General features: G+C 42.2%; 1 protein-coding gene across 1 annotated transcript in view; it reads left to right on the top strand.

The window, feature by feature from the left end:
* LOC122815567 (protein mono-ADP-ribosyltransferase PARP12-like) overlaps positions 1-20,602 on the top strand; it is a 991,743-nt gene that overhangs the window by 627,349 nt on the left and 343,792 nt on the right. The gene's annotated exons all lie outside the window — the stretch shown is intronic.

Raw genomic sequence — 20,602 nt, forward strand, 5'->3', positions numbered from 1 at the left:
GGCTATCCATATCCATAAATAACAGCTTCCTGTTTCTCAATTTTTGTATTTTTTGTTTAGTCTTTTTCCACGTAACTTCAGCTGTCATAACAGAATCCTTTTTAATCCACACTACTAAATACTTAATGTTATCATGTCCCCATAAATGTATGGGTATTGCTGAGCCAAGTCATGAGTGGGTACATAATTTATAGCTGTAGCCTTTGTTTTATCTCCATTAATTTTATATTCTGAAAAGACTTGAACCTGTCTCAAAATATTCCACAACACTGAGACTTCCTTTTCTGGATTTATTAAGTACAAAATGATATCATCTGCAATAACACCAGCTTTTCTAGATACCAGTTGTATCCTTGAATTTCTGAGTTCCTAATTTTCTTTGCCAGTGGCTGTTAATATAAAACAAATAACAAAGGGGAAAGAGGACACTCCTACCCGGTTCTTCTTTTTAAGTGTAATGTATCAGAGAGGAACCCTTCCACTTTCATTCTTGCCTCTGATCCTTTATATATCCTCTTAATTAACTGCATTCTTGTATCAGGAAATCCAAATACTTCTATTGCCCTACTCATAAAATCCCAGCTTATTCTGTTGAATGCTTTCTCTGCATCAAGACTCACTAACAATAGCTATGTTTTCTTCTCTGTGGACCATCATTGTTCTGTTCATGTTGTCAAATGTTTGCTTCCCCTCCACAGAACCATATTTACCATTCTTTTAGCTAGTGTGGACATAAACACTTTATTATCATAGTTTAAAATTGATATGGGTGTATATGTGACTGTGTCTGAAAGGTCTTGGGTAATATAGCCACCATAGGTTTCTTCCAAGACGTTGGTGCTTCCCCTCCTTTAAAAATATTATTAAACAAAATTTTCAGATCTTTATCACTTTCTTCCATCCTAACTTCCAAATTTCCACAGGAATACTGTCTGTTCCTAGAGGTCTGCAGATTGATTATACATCACCATTTTTATCTCATCTCCTCCTGTCTTAACTATTGTTGTTTGAGCCTCATCATCCTCTAATCTTGGCATAATTATGTCTACCATAAATAGTTCCATTTGTCCTCTTTCTTGGTTTCCATATTCCTCTGCTGTATTCAAATTTTCGTACAATTTACAAAATATCTCTAATAATGCCATAGGATCTCTACTTATTTCTGTTGTCATAGGCTCCTTAACTTTGGTGAGAGCTCGTTCTACTTTATGTTGCATAAGTTACTGCAATAAAAGTTTTAATGCTTTGGATTATCAAAAAAAAAAAGTTGCTTAACAGCAGTCTTACTAAACTCATACATATTATCCAAATATTCCTTTATTCTGTCTTTAGCATTCTGCAGTGTTCTGACTGAGTCACTGCTCCAGTATTCTTACCAGATTGGTTGCAGCTTGCTGGCATCTGGCCGGGGTACCAAAGCTTTAACTTCATAGGCCATACAGCCAGGTGATGACCTCAGCTCATAAGCATATGATATAAAATTGGATGTACATATGAGATTCTCAGACTGTCTTGCCACCAACCTGAACACAGGTCATTGTACCGAACAGACTGTAATTGTTTGATCACTTGGTACAGTAACTTTGCTTTTCAGATCAGATAAGTGCCCAGTTGTGGATCCTTCCTTCTAAACTTTTGACTGTTTTGCTAATTGTTATTAGATGTCAGCTAGGAGGGATAAGTGTGAGTGAGGAAGACAAATTCCATACAAAGACTTGCACACTAAGTGCCTGTTTTGTCTAGGTCCCAAACACAAGTATAAATCTTGTTCCATCCGATCTGTTGTTCATTCCAAAAACCTTATGGTCTAGGATATCCACACTGAATACCTTCCTTAAGATCTAACAACTGAAATGCTTTTCCCACTCTACCATGTTGGAAGGCACAGATGTCGGACTCCTGCATGAGAAAAAAAATTAAAAGAGACTGAGAGAGAATTCTTCTGCCATCATCTTAGAATCAGACATATTCACTGACATGGTCAAACTTGGGGTATTTCAGTTGTCTTCTCACAAGCTCCCAACAAAGACCTTGCTGGAGGCTGGTACAGCTCCTGAGGACTTGCAGATGACTGAGTCCTCTTATGAACCATGACTTATCTCAGAGGGCCCTTGAAGAATCCCTCAGGTCCTTGTGTGGGAAGAGATTACCAGTTCCCTGCTAGAAATGTGCCAAGGCTCAGAACCTAAGCTTATTCAAGTGGACATCAACCCTAAATAGAAAAGGCAAAACTTAAACACTCAAGTCCCTTCTTGCATTCATGGAAAAAGAATGGATTGATTTTTCTCAGAGGTTGTTCAAGGCAATCATGTGTGTAAAGCCACCATCCTTTGTGGCTCAGCCTTCTCAGGCCACACCACAAAACAGTCCTTAAATTCTTCCTCCTCTGATGAGGAGCCAGATAAGGATTTGAATCTTTCTCTCAAATACCTGTCCCGGTTACACTTTCCAGAACATAGTTCTGCAGATGAGGGAGACCCACTATCCCCAGACTCCCCTAGATGAGGCCTCCTTTGGAGAAACCTTACAGAGCATGATGAAACATTTTCAGTGACAGTCCAGATAGGTGTGTGAGGTGCCAAATGATACTACAACTTATTAGAGATGGATACCCCTGCTCCTCCTCCAGTTCACCCAGTGCTAGATGCTTACATGGATGCCTTTCAGGACAATTCGTTTGCTCCAGATTCTCAGTCTCCTCCCTTAAAAAGGAAAGATATGTTCTACAAAGTTCATGGTAAACTCAAGGACCTCTACAAAAAACCTGTGTCAGACCCAGCTGCAGTTTCCCTGGCCTTAGACAAACCTTCCAAGTTGATCCCTGGCACTAATGTTCTCCCCAATGACATGGACAGTCCAGCAATAGACAGGTGGGATAAGAATGTATATACTTCACCTTAGCTTTCAGAGCTATAAACTACCAAACTCAAAATGACCAAGTACTTACTCTCTATACTGCATGCAAGAGCATCACAGAGCCATATGCAGAGTCAAAACAGAACAAGCAGTCTTCAGTGGCCTGGACTTCTGAAATAACCAGGCACAGTGTAAAGTGCAGCTTTGATGCTGTGGATGCCCCTTCCACAGTGGCTGCCTCGGGTTCAGTGATCAGGCAATATGCCTGGCTACAAGGCCATCCTCTTCCAGAATACTTCAAGTCTAAGATTTTAGACTCTCCCTTGGATAATAGTCTCCTTTTTAGCTCACAAGTTGCCAGTCTTTTCAAAGCTTTGCTGGAACAGGGCAAGATAATAAAAGATTGCCATCAGTTTCTGCTGTCTGTATTTCCCAGATACCATAGAAATTATCCAGTTAAATCCACCTCCTTCACTAAGAGAGATCCTAGAACTCTTCATAGGCAAAGAAAATTCCTAAGAAAAGATTTCCAGAAAAAGACTCGGTGAGATACCTATTGTGGGAGGCCTCAGTTTGGTAATAGACCCCTTTCACTATTTACCTCTTATCCTCACCTCTAAACCTTACCCATCCATTCCCCTCCCATCTCAAAAAGACTCTCTCTGTCTTTCCTTTCCTGTCTGGGAAGCAATTACCTCAGACAAGTGGGTCTTTGGCATTATCAAGGAAGGTTACTCTGTGTCTTGGGAAAGTAAACCATCTCCCAAGAGAATACCTCCTCCTCCTCCCAACCAGATTCACCTGCTAGACCCCACTGTGGAAGACATACTGGCCTAGGGAACCATTGAAGAGGTTCCCGCATCCTCTTCAGGAAAGTGATGTTTACTCCAGGATCTTCCTGATTCCCAAGAAAGAGGATCAGTGGAAACTCATTCTGGACCTCTGCATACGTCAAAATGCTATCCTTACAAACTCTTCTACCTTCCCTCTTTCTCAAAGTTTTCAAGTATCCTTAGACCTAATGGATGCTTATCTTATATCCCTGTCTGCCCCTCCTGCAGAAATTTTCTCAGGTTCTTTACTAGATCATCACATTTTCAATTGACTGTTTTGCACCTTGGTCTTTCTACAGACCAAGGGTTTTCACAAAGCGTCTGGCTCCAGTAGTAGCTTACTGCTGCACTTAGGACATATAAATCTTCCCTTACCTGTATACCCATCTGGTCCAGACTTTATCCAGGGACACTGTTGTAAAGTACCTTCATTATGCCATGCGTCATTTGACTCTCCTGGGGTTCACCATCAACTACAAATAATCCCAGCTCATCCCCACCCAACAGATGACATTTCTGGGATGCAGTCTGGACATATTTGCCATGCATGTTTCTATTCTTCAGAAGAAGGTTATCTCACTAGCAGACAAGTTTGTAATGCTTTCCAGTGAGGATCATTTCTCGGCCAGACAAGCTCTCGGGGCTTGGGACTTATGGCTGTCAACAACCCTGTGCTGCCCCTGTCCAGATTACATATGAGGAAATACAATGGTGTCTGAAGTCAGTGTAATCCCAGCCCCCTCACTCTCTCAATACCAACATTCCTGTTCTTCCTTGCATCAAGAAGGAACTCCTTTAGTAGAGCAACCATGTTATGCTCAACTCAGGTCTCCCATTCACTAAAGTCCCACACAACCAAGTCCTGTTTACAGATGCTTCAGACAGGGCATGGAAGGCTTGGACAGGAGCCACAGAGTCCAAGGAAAGTGGCCTGCCTGTGTACTCAAAGAACACATCAACCTAAAAGAAATGAGGGCACTTCTACAAGCCTTACAGATTTTCTCACATCTTTGGAAACCAGGCAGTCTGTTGATATACACAGACAAAACCACTGTGACGTGGTAGATAAACATAGGAGCACACAATCCTATCTCCTGAGTAACCTAGCACAGGAATCCTGGCACCTAGCTTAAATGAATATTTACCTTACAGCAACATACATTCCCTCTCAACAGAATGTTTTTGCAAACTCTCTAAGAGCTCCTCTTGGAGGACCCTCATGATTGGTCATTAAACACAGAAGTGTTCAAAGCTGTAACTCTCAGATAGACCTCTTTTCCTCCTCTGAGCATCATCTGCTCCCACTTTTCTGCACAATGAATCCATCAACTCAAGCCTGGAGGACAGATGCCTTCTTCCAATGAATGGGGAAGTTCCTTTATGCATAGCCCCTCTACATCTGCTCCCAAGGTTCCTTCTCAAGGTTGAGAAGGAATATCCAAAATGCAAAACTCCTGCATCTGGCACCTTTCTGGTTAAGACAGCACTGGTGCCTGCTTATTTTTCACCTATCAAAAAGAAGCTACTGGAAAATCCCCCCAAATCCCAATATGACATAACTCGGCCAGACTCTATGGACAATAGGATTTTGATCCCTACTAGACACACTTTTTTCTGAAGAGGTGGTTCAAATCCTACAAGAAGCCAGGAAGCCTAACACCAGAATGTCTTACATAACCAAGTGGAAGAGATTTGACATCTGGTACCTTAAACACAAACTCTAACCTCTTCTAGCGGATACCCCATTGTACTCCAGTGCTTATTACATTCAGGGTAGGCCTACTCTTCTACTAAGGCTCACTTATCTGCCATTAATACTTGCCTATCTTTGGAGCCCCATCTCATGTTCAGGACAGAGGTTACATTTTTCCTCAGGGGAGGTTTACACCTTAAACATCCAAGGAAACCTTTCACCCCTTTTTGGGATGTTAATTTTGTTTTAGAAAAGCTCACTTTACCTGCTTTTAAACTGACTGCTTTAGCTACTGTACAGTTCTGCACTTGGAAAAAAGTGCTCCTTCTGGCATTGACTTCATCCCACAGGGTGTCAGAACTCCATGCTCTTATGGCTATGCCACACGTCCTTATCTTCCACAAAGACAGGGTGAGCTTCAGGGTTAATCCATCCTTAGTGCCAAATAGTTAGTGAGCTTACCGTCTAGCAAGCAATCAGTCTGCCTACCTTTTTCCTAACTCCCAGAGTGAGGGGAAAGAATGGGGGTATTACACTCTTTAGACATGCACAGACAATTGAGGTTTAAGGATATCAGAAAAACAGATCAACCATTCATCTCTTTTATGGATTTCAGGCTGGGACAACCAGTTTCCAAACAATCTATTGCTTCCTAGATCTTGATGGCTTTTTCCTTCTGCTACTCTCACCATGGAAAGACTTTACCCACATGTCCAAAAGCACACTCCACTTGAGCAGTGGCCTTATTAGGTGCTTTCTTCAATGAAGTGGACACCAGGTTCATTTTAGAAGCAGCTGCCTAGTCATCTGTTCACATCTTCACAAATCACTATAAGGTAGACACTTTCTTAGGTCCAGGACACTGTTCACTAGATGTATTCTTTCTAGCCTCATAGACTCTTTGCCTGTTTTTTTCCTATTAAGCCTAGCACTCTATTTCTCTACAGTTCTGGGAATCACCCCTATGTTAAGAATCATGCAACAGTGACTCAGTCAGGACATAGTACAGTTGTGTAAGAACTTACCATAACAGTAGATCTCATACTGATTAATGTTACAGTATTCCTTCACTCCCACCTTACCCCCTTTCTCTTTTTTCCTTATTGGCACAAACACTGTGGCTTATACACACAGGCACACACCCAATATCCCAGGATTTTACATCCTTTGAGAGGAACTTGCTTACGCTTTTCAAACTGAACTCCTCCTAGCTGGAACTATCTCCTTCTTTGCTTTCTTTAGGCTGCTGCTCGCTTGGAGATAGACTGAGGATCTCATACATATGCCCAATTTTATACCCCAATGCCCGAGGTAATCACCCAGACGTATGTCCTGGGAATGTAAAGCTTTGGTACCCCAGCTGGACATCAGCGAGCTACAGCCCATCTGTTAAAAATACTGCAGAAATGATCAGTAGAACGTCTACTATTATGGTACGTTCTTAAACAACTGTACGTTCCTTATTTTCTTGTTCTTCTTATTTTGTGAGAGTTCCCTTATTCTGCAATGCAGTAAACATTGTCAGCCTCTCTAAATAATTTCTATTTCTTCTTAACCATATCTCTTTCTCTTTTAATTCTACCCTATTTTAAACTCCATTATAATTTTGTCCAACTCACTAGCTGTTCTTTGAGAAGAAATTTCTGTCTTCTAATAACTCTGGAATAATTTCCACTCCCTAGTCCTTAAATTTCTCTCTTTTTACCAAGCAGGTGGGAAAGCTCCGGTGTCTCATTTTTACTCTTATCTTGTATTTTTTTCTTGGTTTTTATCAGTGCATGACTTGAAATAGTTATTGAATGTGTAGCTTTCAGTTAAATGCACGTTTGTGTGAAATACAATTTCTGTCTCGTCTACCCCAGTTATTGTACCTTCAGAAATAATATGTAAATTATGTCCAAGTTCCTATTACTGAATTCACGTATTCTATATCAAATATTTTCATAAATTTATTCAGAAATCTACCGTTTTATTACATGTTTCCGTCTAGGTCCCAACTGTACATCATTGATTTTACAAATCAAGTTCCAGACCCTCCTATAAGTAGTATTTCCTGCTGAAAGCTGATTATTTCCCCCCAAAATTTCTTAAGTTCCACAATGACATTTTTTGGTGGAATTTAAGTACATCCTAGTGTAATCCTCCTCCCTTGCCAATACCTCCTTACTACTACAAAAATCTACCATTATTGTATTTCCCCTCTCTTGTATCACTGTTGGAACCCCATCTAGCAATCAGTATTTTTGTCTTCTTTTCTTTTGTCCCTGATATTCTGAAATTCTTTCTTTGTCAAATTTACATGCTTATTTCTTTCCAAATGTGTCTCCTGCAGCATTGCAATTTGCACCCTACATTTCCTATAATTCAGTACTATTTCCTTTTTGTCTATACCTGTAAAGCTGTTTACAAATTCCAAGATACCATGGACAGAATAGTCATTATGATAAAAAGCTACTGTTTCCATTCATTACGCATGACAGTTTTTTGAATGTGTATTTCCAACTTTACACTAATATTTGACAGGCTGATCGTTTATACAGTTATTTCTTTATCATCTCCATTTGAACCTTGATCACATTTCCCAAAACTTTTTGTTTTAATGAAAACCCTCAAATGAAAAACAAAATAGATTTGCAGAACACCCAATCAAGTATAAAACTTAGCAACCACACAAAATTAAGTAAATTTTTAACAAATGAAATTTAACCCTCCAGAAATGGGAAATTGCCCCAAACTGACAGCTGCACCCACAGGCATATGTCTTTGATCCTCCAGAAAAAAATACTCTGAAGACAGCTGGATATAGCACCTTGAATATTACACCTGCCTCTCAACATGTTCTCATTGCTGGGATAAATTTTCTTTCGTTCTGCCTGATGTACAGTGAATAATCATTTTTTACAAACACTCTGCTGTCTCCAATTTTAAATACTTTGCCCTTCAGCTAGATCGGCCCTTTCTTTTAGTATAATGGCATCTCTACTAATCTAGGTCTTGGCTGGTTTCTCAAAGGCCAGGTTTGGAATATATACTTGATGCCCCCTTTCAAGTAACAAATCCTGCTGATGTGGAGTACCAGTCCAGTTGCTTATTTGTGCTTTCATAAAATTAATACAGTCTGTTCCTTCCAGTTTATCTACAGCAGAAAATCTCAAGCTTTCTCTGCATGCTCTGTCTTCTAACTCTTCTAATTTCTGAATCATCTCATCTTGAGAAGTATCATACTTAGACAGCTTTTTCTTCATTTCAGCTTCTGATTTCTGCATTTTTATCAGCTCCTATTAACAGCAAGTTAAAGTTTCCAGTTCTCACCTTCTTAAACATCTTACTGATAACCACCTCCTCTCCCCAACTCATCATGGCTTTTGTCACCATGATAGCACTGTTTAGCTTCATTAGTACAATTAATCTCCACAGAAGTGTGGGCAATTTGGTCTCCACACTTTTCCTTAATCTATCCGATGCTTTTGACACTACTTCACACCACAACCTACTACAAAAACTCTTTTTGCAGCCTCAGCAGCCAATTTCTTCAGATGCTTAAAGGAAAATGCCACACTTACAGTTTAACTCGATCCCAAGATTTATTTTCTTCCTACGATGGTTCCAGTCTGGTTTAGTAATCAGGAAACACCCTGTACTTCATAAAACTTTCCTTTCCTTGGAATCAAAGGAGGGGAAAGCCCTCCCACATGTGTGGTTTTGCAGAGGAATTTATCACCTGCATGATATACCACAGACACAAGGAAATCTATAGTTGTTTCCTTTCGGGTGCTGCCCATGTGCTGATGTCAGTGGATGCTAGGAACTGTCAAGACCCATGTGATTCCATTGCTGACTGTCATGCTGATTTTAGTCTGAAAATTCAGCTTTCACTAGCTTGGGGGAGGGTTATATGCACTGAAAGAAATCTCTCTCTCTGCTTCTTTTATTTACAGCTTTTTCTTTGCTGACAGTGTGATTGCATCACTTCACTGTGACAAGCAGTGAAGAACTGGTTATTTAGTGTGATGCATTTTTTTTACCTGGCTCATTCTTGCAGTGTGTACATTATATATGATCTGCAGGAGTGTTGTACATTTCTGTAACTGTTAATTGAGGTGTTTTTGAGAAAATGTCCTTTCTACTCAGTTGTTTCAGTTGATCCCACTGCTAAGTTTGTTGCAAAAGAAATGGGCAGAACAATGAAATAAGTTGCCCTTTCATGAGAAGTACAGGACTGCTGACTGAGGAAGAATAACTGGAAAAAAAACACATAGCACAAATTAAAGAAGACAAGGTTGGACATATTTTGATGCAAAATTGCAGAACAGTGCTGCACAATGTGGCAGGCCCCATGACAGCCATTTTGTGGAAAAAGAAATTACAATTTTGTTAGGATCATAGAATCATAGGAAGTTACTAGGCTATTGGCCCTGAGGCCCTTAAAAGCCTAACTAAGAGTTTAGCCCATGCATAGACAAATCAGCGTCCGATGCCCCTGTCCAGCAGGAACATGGGTGGAATCCCAGGGATGTATTTTCTGTTTCCCATCCAGTTATCTAGATTGTGCTTAAAAAGGGGCAAAGAGGTACTCTGCTTGACATGGAGAGTGAGTCTGTTCCATAGACGGGGGAGTCTCTGGGATACAAATGTGTCCCACCAGCAAGTCCTATTGATGTCATAGACCAGGTTGAGGTTGCATGTGCGGGTTACGCGAGAGAAGCTTGACTTCCGGATATGCATCAGTCACATCAAGGCAGGGTCTGAGATTGCCTTGTATGCCAGACAGAAGTCACCTCTGAGGAGACTGCATGAAGCAGAGTAGAGGGATAAGGCTTTTAGCCTATCTGTGTATGGCAGAATTTTGAGGCCCTGGATTCTCCTGGTGAGAAATCTCTGTGGTTTCTCCAGCTGCTGCATGTGCTTTGTGAGGTACATGCCAAATGGGGCATTGTACTCAATAATGGGCCATATATGGGAAGAATACAGGGATATTATGATCTCCTTGTTCCTGGATGACATACCCTTACTTATGAGGTGGGCCATGTAGAAAGCTTACTGTACAATGGAAGCAACATGGTGATCAAAAGTTAGGCTGCTATCAATCTGGATGCCGAAATCCCTCACGACTGACTGCATGCTTAGAACATTTATGTCCTTCTGTTCCTATGTTGCAGTATTCTGCATACAGGTTTACCCTTCTAGTCTCGCATATGTACGTCCAGTATCCAAAAGCTTTTAGTCCCCCCTAGGTACACGAGATATCAGGTCTAGGCGAGAGTAACTGGGCCATAAAAGTGACCTTGGCACCTACCAGCCCTCAGTACTTTCCAGCCGCCAGTCATACGTCAGGTGTTCCTGCTTTTGCTGATGACCAATTCAGGTTTCAAGCTAAGTACCCTGCTGGGAACCTTTAAAGTTATTCCTTTTGTATTACAACCTTTTCATGTCATCCAGAAAGGATAGATGTCAGTGCGGCTGTCAGATGTCTCATAAAGACACCCATGATAAGTGTTTGTTCTGTCTCGGACAGTCACACGATTATAAGGGCTGCCCTATTTGCCAGGCATTCATTCCAAAAGTGTTGCGCAGTCATTTACTTGTGCTCAATTTGTACTTAGAGAACCAGTGTCTAAAACAACTTGCTTTGCATATGGAGGGCTCATCAGATGTCACCTCTGACCCGCCAAAAAAGAAGGCCAGATCTTTGCGGCCTATAACTCTTGCAGAGCCTTTTCCAGCCGATCCACAGTCTGTGACCGACATTGGCCTGGTCTCTGGATCTGGACCCAGATCTGCTGCACCAGATGTGGGTACCTCTGAGAAAGTCGTACTACCAGTGAGTGAGAGCACAGATGCAGAGGCTATACCGGTGACTGTTTTGGATGCTGGGGAGAACCTGCATGTTCAGGGAAATCTTCCGATTCCTGCCTCAGACTTTGATTCCCGCTCCTAAACAGATGCCCATTGCGACTCTCAAGATGAGAAAAAAAATAAGCATATCTGTCAGCCAGCCTTAGCCAAAGCCTTTTCTCAGCTTTCATGGCCCTGAGGCCTACATCAGCTGCTTCTGCTCCTGCATCTTCTCCTCCTCTCCTTAGTCCTAGGCCTCAGCCTGCAGAGACAGTTACTAGGGAAGAGGACATCTGTTCAGATTCCTCAGATGATGTCTTCTCTTATAATTCACAACTCTCTTCTCCCTTGGGATATGTATCCCCACAGGAAGAATCTATAGACCCAGATTCCTTTGTTGAAGATTTGACCTTCTCTGATACTACTTTTAAAATGAAGGAACACTTCAAATGGGAATCCATAGACATGTCTGAAATGCAAAAGAGGTACTATGACCTCATTCAAATGGAAACACCAAGCCATTCGGCCATTGCTGCTATACTGCCTCCCTTTTTAGATGCCTTTTCTTCTGCATCTCTCAATCACAACCTCCTGCTCCTCATAGAGCAGACAGACTGTACAAAGTCCCAGATTCAGCTAAACACTTGATTAAGTGCCCTCCTGCAGATCATGCTACCATTTCTGTCTCCAGAGACAAAGCTTCCAAACTCTTGCCTACCACCATCATCTTTACTGCTGACAAAGTCAGCAAAACTATGGAAAGGTTAGGCAAAAAGCTTTACACCCCTTCCACTTTGTATTTAGAACTACTAATTATCAGACTCATATGGCAAAGTACGCCCTGTCTCTTCTAGTCTCTGCCACCAAACTGTTGACAGGCATTCCAGACTCCTCAGCCAAATCAGCTATGTCTTCCCTACTGGCCCTTATGTCCCAAGTCACCAGGCATTCAATTAAATGTAGCTATGATGTTACAGAATCCTCAGCAAGGTCAGCAGCTTCGGCTTCTGCACTTTGCAGATACTCATGGCTGTACTTGCACCCCCTGCCAGATGATTTCAGAGCTAAGCTCAATGATGCACCACTTGACAATGCTGCCTTATTTGGCTCAAAAGTAGCAGATCTTTTCAAATCCCTGCAACAAAAAGGAAAAGAGATGCAGGATCATAAACATCTGCTAGTTTTCCCTGTACCTAAAATTTACAGGAACTATCCTGCGAATACACAGTTCATCAGGAAACACTCCAATCCTGTTCCTTAAACTAGACACAGGCAAGCAAGAAAGAAAAATCCTTCAGCTAGAGCACCTCCCTCCTCTAGTCAAAGGACACCTTTTCAGGACAGGGCAGGTAGTGCCTGACTACCTGTCACTCCTGCCTCCCCCACCAGCTTCTTCCATCCCACTGTCTGCTCACCTTTCCCATTGCCTTCCTGTTTGGAATCTGGTCACTTCAGACAAGTGGGTCCTTTCCATCCTCCAAGACAGTTACTACCTGTCATGGATAACCACTCCAGTAAGTCTAGGCAAGCCACAACCTCCTGATCACCAACTGCCCCTCCTGCTACCAGTACTACAGTCCCTTTTAAATCAGGGCACTATAAAAAGGATTCCTCCCTCCCAATTTGGAAAAGGGTTCTACTAAAGGAATTTCTTGGTTCCCAGCAAAGAATGGCCATGGAAACCCATCCTAGACCTTTCAAGGCTCAATCCTTTCTTAAAGGTGCCAACTTAAAAAAATGCTAACTAACCCTGCCAGTTCTATTCCCTTTTATTATGTGCAAAGGCTTCCTAACTACACTAGACATCAAGGAGGCCTACTTACACATTCCCATAAGACCCACACACAGAAAATACTTAAGATTCTTAGTGGCAGGTTTCTGCCTTGCCTTTTGGACTTTCAACCGCACCCAGAATCGTCACCAAATGCCTGGCCCTGGTAATGGCCTTTTGCAGGACAAAAGGGATACACATATTCCCATACCTGAATGACATGCTTGTACAGGCTGTCAGCAAAAAAAACACTCCTAACCTATATCCAGTTCATGGTGTCTCTCCTACAGCCTCTTGGGTTCCAAATAAACTTCTCAAAGTCCAACCTCACACAGACCCACGACATTGCGTTCTTAGAGTGCAGATTCTGCACAGACTTGATGGAAGCATTCTTACAGAACACCTGAAAGGAATTCTACACTCCCCTCATCTGACTACAAGGCAGTACCGCAAGATTCTGGGTTATATGGCACCTACCATTTCCATGCTACCCCTAGCTTGGTTACACATGGGAAAACTACAGTGGTACCTACGCTCTGTCTGGAATCAGCACAACTATCCACTGGAGCACATTGTGCCATTGCTTCCATGCTTAAAACAGGAGATCTTATGGTGGTTGGCGCAGGTGAATCTCTACCCCAGACTCCCCTTCCAACCATCTCAACCTTCTCAGGTCATGCATACAGACACCTCAGACCTGGAGTGGGGGCCACTCTTGGCCACTGAAAAGTTCAAGGTATGTAGAAATACAGGCAGAAAACAGAACACATTAATGCCAAAGAAATGAGGGCAATCCTCCTAGCCTTTCAGACATTCTCTCCTTTCCTTCGGAAGGGATCTCTCCTGATATACACAGACATCACAGTCCTGTGGTATATCAACAAACAAGGAGGGACCAAGTCAAACCTACTCTGCAGACTTGCTATACTAGTGTGGGAAGTAGCCACTTCACAGGGAAATACCCTTAAAGCAGCATACATTCCCACTTTCCACAACTCCCAAGCAGATTTTTTGAGCAGAACCAGCACAAACAATCATGAATGGATGCTTCAAAGGGATATCTTCCTGGACATGGTCCACAGATGGGGTACACCTCAAATAGACCTGTTTACCTCTGCCAACAACAGACAACTTCCTGGATAGTGCACCAGGACACCAGACCCACAGGCACTGGCAGTAGATGCCTTCCCTATCTCATGGAAGGGGAAATACCTTTATGCATTCCCCCCTTCCCTCTCATTCAGAGGGTCCTGCTACGGATTCAGCAGGACAATCCGAAAATCTTGTTGGTGACTCCCTACTGGCACCGACAGCATTGGTTCCCCTAATTCCTTCAATTGTCCAAGGTCAGTCACCACAAGTTACCACACAGAATGGACCTTCTCACACAGCACAAGGGATCTTTAATCCACCCACAGTGGCAGCTGCTACACCTTACCCTGTGGCAGATAGGCTTCTGATCCCATACAGACACCTTTACAGTGAGGATGTGCTCAATGTCCTGTAGGAGGCTAGGAAACCTAACACTAGAAAATCATACCTGTCCAAGTGGAAAAGGTTCATTACTTGGTGTCAAAATAAGCAGCTGGATCTGCTTACAAGCGACATCCCCCTGGTGCTGTCTTATTTGTGTGAGTTACTTCAGACCAGCTTGGCCTACTCATCTGTTAAGGCACACCTGTCTGCTATCTCTGCATGCCTACTCATGGATCCCACCTTGGCATCCAGGCTCCCTTCGAAGCTCTTCCTCAAAGAGGTCCTACATCTCAGACCCACCCCGGGAAACCTGCTCCTCCTCCTTGGGATCTCAACTATGTTCTGGAGAAGCTTACACTGCCACCCTTTGAGCCTGCTGATCAAGCTTCCCTAAAGCTTTCCACCTGGAAGACAGTCCTTCTAGTGGCTATCACTTCAGTCAAAAGGATATCAGAGCTCCAGGCAATAATGGCTACCCCTCCCTTTCTTGTCTTTCATAAAGACAAGATTACCCTCAGGACAAATCCATCTTTCATGCCCAAGGTAGTCAATGACCTGTCTCTCAATCAGGCCATCCACTTGCCTGTTTCTTATCCAAACCCACAAGAAAGAAGTGAAAGAGTACTTCGTTACCTTGATGTTCACAGACAAATTATATTCTACCTCCACAGCACTAAGTCTATCAGAAAGACTGACCAACTTTTCATATCTTTTCACCCTAGAGCACTAGGGAAGGCTGTGTCCAAACAGACTATTTCAACTTGGATCTCCAAGGCCATTACTTTCTGTTGCCAGCACCATGGTAAATCACTTCAGGGTACAGTAAGAGACCACTCCACTAGAGCCATGACATCCTCAGGGGCTTTCTTCAAGGGCCTGGACACCGCCTCTATCCTGAAGGCAGCCACCTGGTCTTCAGTTAATACCTTCACCAAACACTACAAACTAGACCACATCTCTAGGTCCAGGGCAGGGTTTGCTAGGGCTATCCTGCATGGGTTCCTGGAATCTGCTTCCATACCATCCTCCTTTTCTCAATGAGTTTTGGCACTCACCCGTATGCAGACTACTGCAACATAGGAATAGAAGGACATAGAAAAGTTGTGTAAAACCTTACCATAACCATAGATGTCCTTCTCTTCCATGTTGCAGTATTTCTACCCTCCCTCCTTCCCCTCTTATGAGCTATGTTTCCCTCTCTGGATGGCAATGACTTGGCATTACCCTATTAGGACTGGCTTCGACTGGGGCCTTCAGTTCTGAGGGCTGGTGCATGCCAACGTCACATTTATGGCCCACATACTCTCACCTAGACCTGACATCTGACACACCTAGGAGGGACTGAAAGCTTTTGGATACTGGCCGTATGTATGCAAGACTAAAAGGGTAAACCCATATGCAGAATACTGCAACATGGAAGAGAAGGACATCTATGGTTATGGTAAGTTCTTATACAACTTTTCTTTATTAATGTGATAATTTGTGGGGACATCTCTCTCCCCAAAGGGGATGATGATGCATTTTATTTTGTATTCAGCTTGAGGCCATGTTTCTGGCACCAGTCATATGTGTGGGTGAGATCTTCTTGGAGGATATCCATGTTACTAGGGGAATTGATGACAGCTCCCAACTTGCAGTCATCTGCAAACTTGGTCAGCCATAGCTCACTGGTTTTGGCCTCAGAAAAGTATATCTCAAAAAACAGAGGTCCCAAGACCGAACTCTAGGGTACCCCACTCGATACGGGTCTACTGCTTGAGGAGGCTTCCCCTATTTTGACTAGGTGGGTACTATCAGTGAACCAGTTGGCTCCCCATCTGGTAACATACAGATTGATGCCTAGTTGAGAGAGTTTATCTATTATGCCCGAGTGGAGAATAGTGTTGAAAGCTTTGGCCAGGTCAAGGTAGGTGGTATGCACTGTCTTCTTCTTATCCATGGCTTTGGTGACTGTCTCAAAAAAATCGACCAAATTTAACAGACATGACCTCCTCTTGACGAAGCCAAACTATGTGGGATCAAGTGTTTGGAGGTTGCCAATATCCTTGTTAATAAGGTCTGTGATAATCTGTTCCATGGCCTTGCAGATTAGGCTAGTTAGGCTGATTAGTCTATAATTTCCTGGATCAGTAGACACTCCACTTTTGTGCAAAGGGATGACAGTGACTGTCCTCCACTCAGCTGGGACAAAACCAGTACTCAGGCTTTGGTTGAATATGGCATCTATGGTGCTGAAAATTCCTGCCTGAGTTCATGTAGGATGCAGCCTGGGATGTTATAAGGTCCCATGGAGGCTGTATTTTTTGCTTGTGAAATAGCAGTGATGACCTGATCCCTAGATATAAAGGGAAGGGGGCATGTACTGGGACTGTCCTTATTTACTGATGTAGGGGACAGAGGGGTGAAATTGTTGCTGAATCTGTCAGGTTTGTTATATCTACGGCCTTTGTATATGTGGTGTCCTTGACCACCAGTTCTGAACAGCTATGGGTGCTACCTTTGAGATTATGGACATATGTGAAGAAGGGCTTATGATTGTCTCTAGTAGAGGATTTCACTAGTGCCTTTATTTGTTTGTTTAGGCTAAGGAGAGGTTGCTTCCAATTGGGCACCTGCTCCTTCTTGGTTCTGGACAGCAAGTTTTTTCTTTTGTTATAGAGTTTATTTATTACAGGTGTCCACCAGACAGGTTTACTCTTCCTTGCAGAGGATGATTTAGTCCTGTCAGGTATTCCTGATTCCATGCATCTATATAAATGTTCGTATAGTAATTTGATATAGTTTTAGATACTGGTGCCAGTTCCTAGATAGGGGGAGGGGGATGTGAAGCTGCTTATACCATCCCTCAGGAGGCTGTAATCAGCTTTGGAGAAGTTTTTTTGATTGACCCTAGTGAGAGGGGGATAGGGGAGATGGTGACTTCGAACATGACCGCTTTATGGTTGAATCTTACAAGGGAGGATGATACTGCAGGGATGCTGCAGTGGTTACTCATGTTGGTTAATACCAAGTCCAACATATTATCATCTCTTGTGGGGGTATCAACTAGTTGTTCCAAAGCGTTTGCATTGACAAAATCGAGGAATCTCTGGGCATTTGTGTTCTGGCAGGAGTAGTTCTTCCAGTCTATGTTTGGGTAGTTAAAGTCACCCAGGATCAGGGTAAAGGGTTGAATCTTGATAGATTCAAAGAGGTCTAGATAGGCAGTTTTGGCATCTTGGGTCAGATTGGGGGGGCTGGTGGCTAGCTATGATTTGTATAGGGTCTTGTCAATGGTTAACTGCACCTAGAGTGTCTCCTGTGCGTCATACTGTTTGACCAGCCTGGAGGTGTGTATGTCTTTAATATATATTGAAACTCCACCTCCTTTGTCTTTACTACCCACAGTTTGGGGTCTGAATGCATGATAGGATGAGTAACCAGGTAAGGCTGGGGTGCTCTCTGCAGCTTTGAACCAGGCTTCTGTGACTGCACAGATGTCAGCATTTTCCAGGGTTAGGAATGCTTGCAATGAGTGCAGTTTCATGTTTAGACTCCTAGCATTTAGCAGCATGACCTTTAATTTGTGTTTTGATGAAATTATTATGTTGGTAGTTTTAACCTCATCACTTTTCCTACAAAAGGCACTATAGGGGAGAGCCTTTGCCAGAATCCTGAAGCCCAGGTGAGACAGATGCAGGCCATCTCTGGCAAAGCATCATGGTCAGTTGATAATATCTTCCTAGGCTGTCAGGTACTGGACCCCTCCTGGAATGACACCAGAAACTAAGCCAAATATTAAAGTCAATCATTTTCTGTTTGTATTGAGGCATCATTCTGGGTGACGGTAGAATGCTGCTTAAAGCTAGGGACATACCTGCTTGGGACACATATTCAGCAATTTCAATCATGTCTGTCTTCATATAGTCCATGGAGACACATCTCAAGACAGTCACACAAACATGGATTATGACAGAGTCATAACAGTACCTGTTGTTGAGACACTTGCGTGTGTGTGATATGGTGGATTCTGGCCCCTGACGGACAACTAACCATAACTTTCTCCTTATCCAGCCTGGTGAGAGGCACATTTGTGTGTCTCACAATGGAGTCCCCTATGACTAATATGTTGGGTTTATGGTTAAGCCTTAGTGGTTGTGAGACACAGGTGTGTGAACTATGTGTGATATGTGGTGTGAAGGGCTGTGGAGATTGCGTGTGTTTTTGCCTCGGAGGTCTCCTTTGTTTGGGTATGTTTTTGTTGAGGGCCTCCACATATGTGGGTGTATGTTGTGTAGGTGTGGGTGGTGTTTGAGGTGCAGTGATTGTGTTGACAACCTTCTCAATGCCAGATATACAGGCTTGTGAGGGAGAGAGCTTGGACTCTAGGTTCCTAATGTAATTGCATCTCTCACAAATTGTGTTCCTAGGTGGTAGTAGTAGGTGGTTAGAAGTGATTTTGATGCACTAAAATAGCTCAGAAAACAAAGATAAAATATTTTATGGGGTCTAATGTATAATTTTCCTTTAGTAGAGACGAAGCAATGAAATAGCAGCTTAGCTTTTTCTTCCTTCCTGCCTATTCCTGAAGGTGTCTCACAAGGATTAGTACTTCACCCTCTGTTGTTTAATATTTTCATCATCTACCTATGCACTAGCACCAAGCAAGCTATCATTGTTCATTGTTTAGATGGCTGTGCCCTAATCTGCTCATCCAAAAACCCTAGCTGATCTACAATAGCAAACTCAGAAATCTTTCTCTACATTAGAAACTTGGCTAAATAACTTCCAACCTCTCTTAAACACTGAAAAATCAACAAATTAAATATTCACTCCATAATGGATTTCTCATCTAAAGCCCTTTTCAGCACATTTTCAGTCAACAGCACCAACAAACTGATGGTAATGCACACAACAGTACTTGGTGTGTTCATTGAGGACCACCACAAATTTGCTCAATAAATAAAACAAGCAATTAAAAAAATCATCAAAATCTTGTCATCTTTTATAGGGCAAAACCTTATCTCACAGTCACTACTAGGAAAAACTATTGCCACTCCCTAATTGCTCCCCACTCCAAATAAAACAAATTAGAGCAGCTAAATTTTCAGCCAGCCATCCCCCCAAGACTTACCAGTGTGTGTCCTTAAAACATCTATACCGGGAAAACTCTTACACCACTTTTCCTGCTCACAAGTTGCCATAGCCCACAATCTCATCTACAAACCTGACAACTGTCCTACATTAAAAAACATCATTCAGTTTTATTCTCTTAAGTCGTACTTTATGGTCAGGCAATAAGCTGCTCCTTGCCACAAATAAATCAGATAACTTTGCCAGAAGCTTTCCATACTCTAGCTATGTTATAAGACTCCGAAATGCCTTTTGTGTAGCCTTGAGACAAATTGACAGCCTCCAGATCCTAAAAAAAATCTAAAATACCATCTACTAAATAATAAACTTCTAGAATACCATCTACTAAATATCTGGCTTTGCTTGTGCTCAACTCCAGGTTGAATGATATTTACTTATATTCAGATCCCAAAGCTATCATGAAGTATTATATGCTATCTTGCTGCTTGAAAATACATTTCCTTTTCTATTAGCTACCTTTTCCTGCTTACTCTGCCATACTGTTTTACATCCTTTACGTCTTAGCCCCTTCATTTTATGCCTTTCTTCCACACAGTTTCATTATAGCCTCCAATGGAATTATGTGCCTAACAACCTTACATTTTCTTACTTATTCCCACACTAATATTTGGTAATCTACACTTTCTTCATAAGAGATTACATTCCATTGCTTTTTTACCTTACATTTTATGAGACCTCTTCAGTATTTAAGAGCCTAGGTCAATAGTTATTCACTAGTGTTCTAGACATCCAGAGATGTGTTTGAGAATACATTTCTAGAAACTAGCCTGCCAGTGTCTGGCACATGAATAACTAAATATGTTTTAAAGCATAGAGAACTCTTGTAAATCTTCTTGAAGGACATAGCAGTGAAACCTTGGTGGTGAGTCTGAGCTGGCTTCAGGACTCAGCACCTTCCCTAGTAAAATAAAAAAGCATGGTGTTATATTTCGGTAAAAATATATTGACATCCTCTACATTGGCCATAAAAGCAGTAAGTTGGAACAAACACAAAGTATCAGAGAA

The sequence above is a fragment of the Protopterus annectens genome, chromosome 11.part0 (assembly GCF_019279795.1).
Source record: "Protopterus annectens isolate FY-2018-M chromosome 11.part0, PAN1.0, whole genome shotgun sequence".
In the NCBI taxonomy this organism is placed as follows: Eukaryota; Metazoa; Chordata; order Ceratodontiformes; family Protopteridae; genus Protopterus; species Protopterus annectens.